This window comes from Rhipicephalus microplus, chromosome 4 (genome assembly GCF_043290135.1).
Source record: "Rhipicephalus microplus isolate Deutch F79 chromosome 4, USDA_Rmic, whole genome shotgun sequence".
NCBI classification, from domain to species: Eukaryota; Metazoa; Arthropoda; class Arachnida; order Ixodida; family Ixodidae; genus Rhipicephalus; species Rhipicephalus microplus.
The window spans coordinates 131,145,182-131,157,918 of NC_134703.1; the positions used below are offsets into that span (position 1 = coordinate 131,145,182).

At 43.8% G+C, this 12,737-nt stretch overlaps 1 protein-coding gene across 1 annotated transcript in view; it reads right to left on the reverse strand.

The window, feature by feature from the left end:
* Positions 1–12,737, reverse strand: part of LOC119172871 (homeotic protein ultrabithorax) — a 502,883-nt gene that overhangs the window by 285,262 nt on the left and 204,884 nt on the right. The window contains exon 3 of the transcript XR_012894980.1: positions 3,912–4,368. The gene's annotated coding sequence lies outside the window, so the exon portion shown is untranslated. The remainder of the gene's footprint in view (positions 1–3,911; positions 4,369–12,737) is intronic.

Consider the following 12,737-nt stretch of genomic DNA (forward strand, 5'->3'; position numbering starts at 1 on the left):
TACAGTCACGTATACTCTCTCGATTCTGTTATAACGCCGAACGTTATCGCAGATGAAGGCAAAGCACGAAAACACCAAACAGAAACGAGGGAAAACAACGCACGGCGATGGCCACAACAACGCGCCTTTGGAAGTCTGCTAGATCTTTCCCTGTTGCTGGTGACACTTGTTCTAAATAGCTTAAAAGACCGAGGCGCACGTGCTGGGAGCATCGCGGCATATTAGCACTTCCAACTTTACTGTCTTTAAGCAAAAAAAAAAAAAAGCCATTTCGTACAGTGCGCCTCTGTACATGATTTTTTTCTTTTTCTTTCTTTTTTTACGCTTACACCTACAGAAGCACGTTGCACATTTGAGTATTAATAGAAATGTTATTACGATGTAGCCCAAGGCACATCTTAAAACAATATCAATCACTTTGTGCAGTGTAGAGACAATGTGCGATCACCAACTAATCCCGCCCTTGTTAAGTGATCACATCACTCACTGTATGAGTGATGCAGGCACTTACACAACATCGCGCATAGCAGTGTGAACTCGTTAAGTCACACGTTTAATCGGGCATCTGGAACAGGCCCGCGAACGCATGCTGTTGTAAATGGCTGGCAGCCTACTTCGGCAGAGCTGCTGCAGGCGCCCAGCTAGCGCTGTATGATTACTACCTACGAAAACAGTACACTCACCGTTAACAGGCCCACGTTGTCCGTGTCCGCCACTCCATGAATATTCCTTAATCCGAGCGTCACTTCGAACACGGTGTCATGCGCGACCACCATTGAATATGCGCCTGTTCGCTAGAACACACACAGCGACCAAGACCCCAGACCAACGCAACGCATTTGAAAGACGATGAGACAGAGAGAGAAACGTTGAGAGAGAGAGAAGGAGGAGGCAGTCTGGCGGCGGCGCCGCAGCTGTCGACGCAGGTGTTCGGTGACGCAACTATTCGCTTATCTACGCCGCCGTTGTGGGAGCAACGCTGGCCGGGGTTAGCGGGGGGGGGGGGGGGGGGAGGAGCGGGAAACCCGCCAGGACGGCGCCGAAAGGCAAACGCTGAGGCGTATACGGCGGACGGCCGTTCGACGCGGATCGACTCCTTGTAAACGGCAACTCTCCTTCCAGCCAGTCGCACAGCGACGCAGGTTATTTACCAGCCTCGGGTTCTTTGAGTATTTTGACGGAATGCGATTGCAGCGGGCGAAAAATAGTGAAGCAAAACTTGCGGAAAACAAAGTGCACCGTGGAATGGCCAGAAACAATAATTATTTCGTCCTCGGTGGCATTAGCGGGAGAGCATCGCTACACCTTTTTTCCAGAGGAATTTCTTTTCGCATTGTCTGTGTCTGGCAATTCCGCGTATGGTGCCACAAACACTGAATGCGTAGTCGAAGCTGGAACAAATTAATCCACAGTCGCGGATGTTTAGAAGGCTTGTCACGCACCACGAAACGTGCCGAGGTTGTTATAACAAACTTTTTGCTGACCACATGATCAGCACATAATTCCTTATGGTTGCCCAATGAGCTAGCTAAGCACCTGTAGCAAAGGCAGGGCACGTTCTTGTTAAACGTTGTTAATATAAACGATGGTTGTGCATAAGTGCAGTGACAGCTTTCCGTGTGAATTGGTCATAACCCACGTTTTCGAGCGTAGAAGCGCCTCAGCGGACCTAATCAGCTACCACAGCAAGTTCGTAAGCAATGGTGAGTTACGAAAATGTGCAGCTGTTTTCCATGTACTGAATAGTCTGTGTACAGTGCGTTGACCACCGCCATTTCTTAAGCCACCTCCCATATAGACTCCCAGTCTGAACAGGTGTGGGACCTTAAACACTAAGAAGCAGTGCCCCCCCCCCCGCACACACACAAGAAATTTGAGGGCGCACGGGCTGGTACACACGCATACTTATTCACAGGTGCACACACATACACGTATACACACATACGGCAACACACACACGCGACCGTAAACGCACGCATGCATGGGCGTACACATGTGCACAGGCACGCTTAACACAAGCACGGACTCGCACATACACGCGCACGCACACATGCACGGGTGTACACACAATCGCGCTTACACGCGAACACATGCGCAGGCTCACGCACCCATACTCGGGCGAACATTACGTTCCTGTATATAATCCACAGCAAACATGTAGCTTATAACCAACGCTGAGGTGAGCTTTCGTAACGTGGATTGCAGTTAATTGCCATTATAGATGAAACCCGATTTGCTTCTGCTGACATTCTGCTGTATTCGGAGAGCACCTTCACACATTCTAAGTCAATTAGGCCGTCATTTAACGCAAGCTCCACATATTCGTGCAGTAGCTACGCTGCTCGGCCGCCAATCCGAAGGTCGCGGGTTCGATGCCGGCCATGGCAGTCGAATTCAGATGGAGGTGAAAAGGTAGAAGTCTGTGCACTGTGCGATATCAGCGCCCATTAAAGAACACCAAATGGTCAAAATCTCTAGAGCTTTCCACTACGACGACCCTCATAATCATATCGAGGTTTTCGAGACGTGAAATCCCAAATATTATAATAATGTGTTCTTCTTATGCTGCATATTCCATCTGATGAACCGTCACCTACACCCTTCTCAGGCACAAAAGCACCCTTAGAGCCTATTTTAGGGTGTTAACGAGGCAAGCACCCAAACAAATGGGTGCTTTTTTTTTTCAATCGGCCATTTATGGGTGTTAAAGGGTGTTGCAAAGGGTGCTTTCTCGTAAAAGCACCCTTTTTACACCCTTTTGGGTGTAAAAATTTTTACTGTGTAGTATTGAGTGCATACAGTGCATTGATAAACAGCTAAGCAGCAAGAATTGACTCCGAAGGGGACAAGATTCGGATTCGCCACTTCAAGTTGTGGTGGTATTTGTCGAACTTAAATTTACGGCAGAGGTGTTTAATGTAAACCACGGACCCCCTTTTCCATAAACGGCATTTGACTGAGCCAAATTTTCTGATAAGTCAAGTTGTGTGAACATTTTGTTAGTTTTCCGCGGGGTCTATGGCGAAAAGACTTTGCTCATATATGAACGACACTCATTAGGTCATTTAAACTTCCGAACTTCCTCGAAAATCCCTGCCTCCTGCTATTCGGCATAGCGAAAAATTGTGATTGGCAGCCTATAAGGAGGCGACTCTGTATACTAACTGAACGATACGTGTGACGGTGTTTTCGTGGACATGAATATCTACGCACGAGAAAATCTTGAAGGATGAAATCATAGAAACAATATAGCTGGCCGAGTCCTCGACGTACCTTACCGAGAAGGTAATTAGGTTATAGGGCACTTCTCAAGAGCCAACTTCGCATATTGAGCTTACAGCCGGTGATCCATTAATAATTGGTTGATCTCTTTCAACCAAGAGAATATGATGTTGTCATTAAAGAAAGAATGATTATTGCATTAATGCAATGATAACTCTTATGGCAGTACATGAAATGATATAAACAGTGCCTTCAAACGACACTTCCCATTTACTCAAACGGTCTCATCGTTATACCAAAAGCAACACTCTGTTGTTGCTATTCTATGTATAGAGGGTGTAATATGAGTCCAATGAGCTGCAGTGCCAAAAGTAGAATAAGTGAACTCTCCGACTTGATTCTCTTCTTTCGTCACAAACAACTGAAGATGGTCAGCCGATTATGGTGTTAGCATTTTAGTGAGTAGCCACAGAGAATCGAGTTAGAGAATTATGGTCGCACTAAGCATCCCTGTGCAAGATCGCTACACATTTCATTTCGGAGCATGACAATTCTATATATTGCGAATTCGTTATGATTACTTAATGTAAAGCTTGAACTTAGCAGAGTGAACTGATGAAGGCTTGCTAAATATATTTAAAATGATTACCGCCCCCCCCCCAAAAAAAAAACATTTAAACTGCACTGACCTTGTGCGGCTAACAGTGGGGGAGGCGCCGATGACCACACCACGTCCCAAACCTGCAATACTTATCTTGTCTTGTCTTCGTCACGTCCAGCAAGAGTCACACAGCGCAGTCTTGGCGCTATTCCGAGCGCACTCACACGCACACACACACCACAAAATTGTAACATGTCACTACGGACAAGGTATCGCGCATCACACTTTTTTTCAGTTTTTTTTTCTTTTTTTTCCATGATTGAAAAAACGGTTGGTTCATTGGGAACGAGCGTTGGGAAAAGGGGAAAATGCTTGATTGTGTAATATTCCTCGTAGTCGTAGGCGACGCTACCTCGCGATTATTCAGTAGCATTTTCTGCCGCAAATGGAAGATTTGTGTGTCATCGTAGTTGGATAGGTTCCAAGAGTCTCCAGGGCGCAACATCATGGTATACGGTAAGCCACACATGACAGGGAAAGCCAACCTGCGTTGAAAGAAAGCCATATTAATACTCGGTCAGTTGACACATACTCTTATTTTCACTATATATATTCCTGATTGGAATGCATTTTTTTCTTTTACTCTCTATTCCTTCTGTTTCACTCACATTCACAAATAAATTTGTTGGAGCCCGGATGACCTGCATCGAGATACGGGCGCTATTATTCAAAATCATTATTCGCTTATGCGTTGCCCCTTCCCGTATCTGTTCGAACCTCAGTTCACAATACTCACAATACTCACAACCTCAGTTCACAATACTAACGCACTTGAAATGGTTCAGCGCAAAGCTGCTAGATTTATTTTTCTAAATTCCGTTCCACCGATTCGCCAACAGCACTCATGCAAACTCATGGAATACAAACATTGAAATCAGTAAGACGTAAAATACTCAGGCTCAAATTTCTTTTTCTTCTGAAGAATAACAAACTCTCTTTTCATCCTGGACCATATATACGGCCGTTATCAACTAGACTAACTAGACATCATCATCCTCAATCTTTAACTTCATATCATACAAGAACTAACACCTTCAAATTTTCTTTTTTTTCTCGCACTATTAACGAATGGAACTCATTGCCATTATCATTGATTGATTCAGTTGAGTCAGTTGACCTGATCGATTTCTCATAACCTAACATTGAAATTGAAATGTAAGCGTTTATTTTGTTTGTTTTTCGCCTTTTGAAATGCTGTGTTTTTGTTTTGCAATTTACCCCTCCTGCCTGGGCCCATGTGGGCCTGCAGTATGTAGTAAATAAATAAATAAAATAAATAAATAAAATTTTCCGGTAGGTGCTTTTCTAATTATGCTTTTCACAAGTCATCGCAGCCGAGGAATATCACTGCAGTATTGCAGTTCTGTATACGAACCTGCTTGGGCGACTTTACAGGTGTGGGAGACGTTACACTATGCTAGAAGGAAAACTAATGATATATGAGTGTACGAGTGGCTTAAATCTTTAAAGCTCTCCACTGTAGCAACATGCGCCTTCCTGCCGCAAGAAGCGATCTCTTGTTTGGCTCGCCAGGCGGGCTTGAAGTTTTATGCACTGTTTTGAGGGCACGGTGTAAGATACAAACAAAAATTGTTTGTATATTAGACCGTGCTTGAAGGGCACTTGAGCATCATATGTCTCTTTTTTTTTGTCCATTGTCCGTTGCATCGTCTTATTTCGCTTGCCGCAACGTGCGTGGCATATTGTGAGCGATGTTAAATCTATATACGAGCTGAGCGTGGGGTTCGCCAAATTTCTGGGTCATGCTTGTTTTTTCCAACACACGATGTCTGCGTGCATAAAGGACCAGTTATGAGTGGTTGGGAATGGTAAGTTTTCGAGAAACACATATTTCGGTCCACCAAGAAAAAACAAATCTTCCATGCAGTATATACACCTCAGCGTCGTTGTATAAAACACAGACGAAGGTTGCCTGACCTTACCCGTGCTTTCACAACTTCTGTGTCAACTGTAGTCTATATTCGTGGGTACCACCTAGGCTTTGAATGAACTGTTGACTATCTCTTGGTTGTGCCAGCAAAAAATGCCTTTGAAAAAGTAGGATATAGAACATGGCTATATATATATAAAAGTGGTTTGCACTTTAAAACACTTTGTAATTTAATGACTGAAAAAACTGCACCTAAACAGAATGAAACGAAAGAAAGCCCACAAGAATGTGCACTGACTTCCAAATGAATTTTTATGTATGTATGTATGTATGTATGTATGTATGTATGTATGTATGTATGTATGTATGTATGTATGTATGTATGTATGTATGTATGTATGTATGTATGTATGTATGTATGTATGTATGTATGTATGTAATGATGATTGATATTTGGGGTTTAACGTCCCGAAACCACGTATGAGAGACGCCGTAGTGGAGGGCTCCGGAGATTTGGACACCCTGGGGTTCTTTAACGTGCATCCAAATCTGAGCACACGGGCGTACAGCATTTCCGCCTCCATCGCAAATGCAGCCGCCGCAGCCAGAATTTGATACCGCGACCTGCGGGTCAGCAGCTGAGTACCTTAGCCACTATAGACCACCGCGGCGAGGCTTTTTTTTTCACTGTTTTTGAACGCTTTATAAGTCTAAATAACGCGATTTGTTTCCCGAAATGAAGCCTGCCTAAGGCAAGTTTGCAAACAAGTCCTAAGACCGGCGTGGCTCAGTGGTAGAAGACTGTGCTGGAACTCTGTGGACCCGGGCTCAAGCCCACTGTGTCATTGGTGGTAGGTTTTTTCCCTCTAATTCCTTCCGATATGGTTACGGACGGACACCAGCAGCTGCAGCGAACAACTGCACGTGACCCGAGTTCTGACCTCATAAGAGCTTTCGCTGCAAAAGCAGTCTTTCAGTACCCCATATTTCATTGGCGTATTCCCATGAAGACTAAACAAGAAATATGCCCTTTTGTCTGCACGTTGATAGCTTGAGACGGTGATCGCGGTGAATAAAAGAAAGTGCATCAGAAAACAAAATTCCTTAGCGTTACCGTGCTTGAACCCCGGCTTGAGTACTTGAATGAGAGGTACAGTGGTTTGCCCGTATTCATTATTTTTGTGAACAGGGCCTCATCAAGTGTGATGCCCACAGTATACTCTCCCATATTAGAGTACACAGTACTCTGAATCATTAAAGGCTTGCGTAAAAACCCGTGCTGACAAAAATTGCGCCGTGAACGAGTTCGCGACGCAAAATGACTTTCAAGAGCGTACGGCGCGCTGCAGGAGAACAAGAGTACTTGGTGGCTCACATGCTCAACGTGCTCGTAGCCACTTCGTTCACGGTTATGCGTTTAGAAAAAAGTATTGAACGATATAAAGTACTTGATACTCAACTATGGGAAAACAGAAAGCCATCCTCGGTATGCGGAAACCCAGTACGTCGACATGAAAAGTATGCATTGTGTGTTTAGAAAAAGTGGGTAATGGCTGAGAGTACTAAGTACTCATTATGGGAGGGCATAACGCCATCCTTTGGGCCTCATAGCATCAAACGAGAAGGTTTATTTAAACTCTTCAACTAAATGGAACATTTCATCAAGAAAACATGCAGGGAACTGATATACACAGCTTCGAAGGTGCGACGAGGAAAACTTCCCCTATCAACACAAACGGTCCGTGTTTGCCACTAAAGGTGGCGTCGATCTGAAAGCATCATTTATTTTTTTCATCAACTAATGTGAAGTCGCATTTAGTCTGTCATTTTGTATACCCGCAGTTCTTATGCACATATACGGCTGAAGTAAAAAGTGCCATGTTCGAATCGTATTGCTAGCATGCTGTATTAGCCGATTCCCATGCAGAACGATTACCCCAATTTAAATTTTAAAGCCACCTCTAAAACACTCGCTCACAAATGAGCGTTCTGGAATTATACTGGCAAAATATGGAGTATTATGAGAACACTGCATTTACACTAAATGGGATGACATCAATGTAGTTGATCTACGCTTGTCATGTCTTTATGTACTAATAGTCATGGACTCATCATGTCTTCGACTTTAGGACCTCCTTAGTGTATTGATTTATATGCGGGGTTTAACGTCCCAAAACCACCACATGATTATGAGAGATGCCGTAGTGGAGGGCTCCACAAATTTCGACCTCATGGGGTTCTTTAACGTGCACCCAAATAGGAACACATGGGCTTACAGCAATTCTGCCTCCATCGAAAATGCAGCCGCCGCAGCCGGGATTCGAACCCGCGAACTGTGGGTCAGCAGCCGATATACTTTAGTGACTGGGCCACCACGGCGGGGCTGCTTATGTGTATACACCACACACACGTCCTCTACTTGTGCCAGTACAATATCGGTTCTTATTCTGGTTCTCCATCCGATGTGCTGATCTGTTGTGCTTAGTAAAAATTGAGAAGATTGTGAATCATGAAACAAAATTCTTTTCAATGCTTTTGTCATGGTATAATGAGCGAAATGGGCATACCAATACATCCCGAAAAATAGCGAACGCAAACTCGCATTTAAAAAACTTGGTTTAATCTGCGTCTGCGGTAACATTCTGATTCCAGTAATGCTACAGATTGTCTACGGTCGGTTACAGTCTCAAAATAAATGAAAGCTCCACCCACAGCGGTCACCGTCCCACCCTCACAGAATTTTCGTACATGTTCAACCAATTGCAAACCACTTATTTACGTGACGTATGGACTTTTCACGTGTTTCGGGCGTATGACTTGGCCGTGCAGGCGCGTGTTTATTTAAAATGTTCTTGGTGGAAAAGTTCTATTTCTTGACGAATTTCATGCAAAATGCTGACTTCACTTCGCAGGCAAACATAACAATTTAACAAAAAAAAACGACGAACTTTCAACTCATATTATGTGCAGTATCTGCACTATCAGCGAAAAAGTGCTAATAGTTTCAACCGAAATCGCCAATCATTGCTTTGATACGCAGGTGAATGGCAGGAGCGCTGCAGTAAGGGGGCATAGCGCGTATTTATACTTAGGTTGTAAACGACTATAGTATAGGGCAACTTGAATGTCCTCGAAATGTACGCGTTCAAGCCTGGAATTCCCCGTTGTCGTTTTCCTGCCTTGTGCTTCAACACATGTTGTTATGTTTAAAGCTGTATTTATTTTGAAATAACAAAAAAGAATATGTGACCTCAAACTCGGGTAGTCTTCAATTCTTACTTCATTCCTTCATTTCTAACCTGCCTTGGATAGTGAAGCTTGTCTTAGCGTACGCTCGCAACTCGCAGATGTTGCTTATTTTCCAAAGTAGTATAACCATTGGAGGCACGCTATTGCAATCTAAGTACGCTCTCCTGTCATGCATATTGATATATTTAATAACGCTATTTGTACCAGTAAAACAACACTAAAATGGAACTGTATTCCTGCTTTTGCTTTTCTCGCACGGAAAGAGAAGTACAACTATAAAGGCAACCCTTTATTAAGATGCAAGTAACTTTGTTGTGTATAAGTATCGCAAGGTGGATCGTGGTCGCGAACATGTTTCCGCATGTTTCGTACTTAGATTCAAATACCCGCCGTTTTAAATGCGAAGCATTTCTTAGCGAACTTTGGTGACTTTGAGCGTATCTATTTATCTATCTATCTATCTAGCCGCTTACGTTTGGATGCTCTCATGGTCACACCCCTAACTTGACATGAACCAAATTTAGCATAGTAGGGGAAAATGGTTTGACGAATATTACACGCTGGTCAAGACATGAATAATGTCACAATGCCGCCACGTACGTCGTCAAACACTTCCTGCCAAACAGTGTCACATACTCACGGGCAGGTATGTGCCACCGATATGCGGGTATGGTCCAGAGGTGATTGACACATACCCAGGAACGACGAGAACACACATGGGCTATTTAACGTGCGAGTGTTAAGAAATACTCGACATCAGTAGCGTCAACGCGATGATTGCGAAAAATAAATTTAAGGGTCCCACTTGGAATCGAACCCAAGCATTCTGCGTGGCAATGAAGCATTTTACCACAGAGCTACGCCAGATCTCAGAACTACTTTTCATATAGGCGCTGATCTTCGTGAAACGTCAATAGAGGTTGCAGTGCTGCCTACCCAATTTTGTAAACATTACATATCTACTTCTTTGATGCAGCCGTCACGTCGGGTTAACGTCAATTGTGGTTAGTTGCTATGCGCTGAAGTTGATCTATACAGCAGTGTCCAGGGCCAGCATCCTCGCGAGCATCAGCGCTTCATATCAGCTTCTGGTATTGCTAATACGCATGTTCCAGTCGGCATCGTTGCGCAAGTCTGAACTGGTTATAAAAACATCTGCAACTTTTCAGCATATGCTTGTGCGTGCAGCATTTGTACATATACTGAGTGTTATTTCAAGATGTATCGCTCAATAAAAAAAATTGCAACACAGTCGCCTTCCCTCCGCATGCTTCGCATAACGTCGATTCCCAGGTACGTGGGATCTGCCGATTTTTTTTTTGTTATTCTGTTATTTTATTGAAGAACTCCCTTCGCTGTGGCGTTGAGCAGTGTTCCTTTAAAATCCGTGGATGCTATCACAAATGCTCTTTCCTTCACCGCCCTCTCCATATGCAAGCTGAGCACGAGTTAAATACTCGTGGGCCGAAACATTTACCCTTTATGTGGGTTACCATCATCACAATTCATCATCACCTTACTATGCCATGATTGTATGTTTTAGGAGGGCTTCCTCGCGTATACACCCTGTATACGGAATAGACAACCTGTTCACACTGAAAACATTGCGATTTTCTTTCATTTTCCTCTTATATTTAACATAGTCCCATCCTGCCACGATTTATTTATGTAGGGAGGCTACTGAAAATGAGTAAATAAATAAATCCACAAACAAATAGATAAATGATCAATATTTTTTTACCAGGAAGCATGCCAGTGATATTTATAAGCTGCATAAAGTAGTTAGAACGCACATTAAAGTGCCACAAAGTACAGGTTGACCTCGACTGTCTTATGTGAAGTATATACACTGCAATCCATGATGTTAACTTGCAAGGACTGGCTCCAAGGTATCCAGAACTCGCAGTGGGCTTCGAGCTGATGGTTCGCAGTTTAATGACTGTCTGGACCTGTGCGGTACACGCTGCGTGTTATGTGCGCTAGCACATTAATTTACCACTCTTTCTTTCCTTCATTCTCGACTTCTTTCTCCCTTTCCCACTTCGCCTATGCAGGGCAGCAAACTGGGTCTAACGTTGTAACCTCCCTGCCCTTCCTTCACTTTTTTCTCTTGTTACAATGAAACCAATTACTCTTGTTTCCCTAACGCGATATCATAAATGGTTCCACAGCCGATGTAAGTGAGAATACTTGATGGAACGTTAATGCTGTTGGTAATGATCTTATTCACTTAGCATTATTCAGACCTCAGTGGTGTAAGGGTGTCTCACACATTCGTGGTCCGATTCATATAACATGCGCAATGAACATTCATCGTATTAGTGTCGTCCAGCGTAATGATGTGGTTTCTTTCGGGTCTCTGTCATCTTTCGTACTTACATTCTCACATGAAGTTTATTGCCTGTCACAGCCCTTCACATCTGACCAGCCTTTGCACAATATCCTCCAAGAACGCGCTTCTGGTTTCAGGGCAAGGTTCGACGTTAACAAACAGCATGCAAACACAGTGCAAATATATATGCAGTCAATGCGCGGACAATTATCCTACTGCTAAGACGCAAGTTTGGTTGTAAGAGCTATCTATACTTGTCCTCAAATAGAGCGACTACGAGCGAGGTCACGTACGCCTTTCTTTTGAGTGTTGAGTGTAGCTACAAACATAGAAAGCAAAATAGTAATAAAGCTTTTCCAAGTATGTATACATGTTATATGGCTTTCATTCCAGCTCATCAATGTCTCGAAATGCTATCGCAGCAGTACTTTCTCACTACCAAATGTCACTCCTCTTGAAACCTTCAGTGCCTTCAGTGCGATAGACGGCGTGAAGGCAGTCGGCAGCTCCGCAAGGCGGATGCAGCGGCTGAGATATGTCGCCGACTTCCATTTCAAAAGCGAAGCCAAGCTGACACTTTCATTTTTATGGTCCTCTCACGTGTTCTCTGGACGTGATTTACGTTTGACGAGCGTAGACACTAATTTTCTCCGATGTACACGCCAGTACAGAGGGAGGAGATGGTTCCTCCTTTCCACACGATACCAGGCGACGCCAGTTAACTGGGCATTTCTCTCGGCCCTGGCCTGCAGTGTCTTTTACAGAGGCCGTGTTTGCGCGGTCGGTTCTTTATGGCTCTGTCGGCGCTACATTTCAGACAACCGACGGCTGTGTCAACTGGGCGCTTTACACTTTAAGCGGGTTTGTGGAGCAGCGTATAGGAACCTCTTTTGTGCCACCCGAGCAGAAAAAAAAACAACAAAAAGTGGCGTGAAAGAGTCGTGAACTATTGTGTGTTCCAGTGTTTTGTATACGGTCGTACAAAAAGTATTCACGTTCGAAGAAATAAGAAGACGAGAACACTACGGGAAATGGGAAAGGCAACCCCGGGCAGCACAAGGACATTGCGTTATTTCGGTGTGCAGGTTTTCCAGTTCTTGATGCTGTCAGAAAGGAAACAAAAAGATGAAAAATGGACCGACCGAATTTGAAGACGCAAACTGAGTGCCCACTGAGGTTTCATAGCATGAAAAAAAGAATGCAATTGAATCATTTGAACCATTGTGAGTGAGCATAAAGCCATTAGATGCATGATGTGATTGCTCTTCCCGGTTGTGAATATCCCGTGAATTAAAATTTTTGCACGACATACTGACGGCCACGTATACACGAATACCAAAACTGCAATTTCGTGATAAATATGGAGCCATACAAAGCCGACA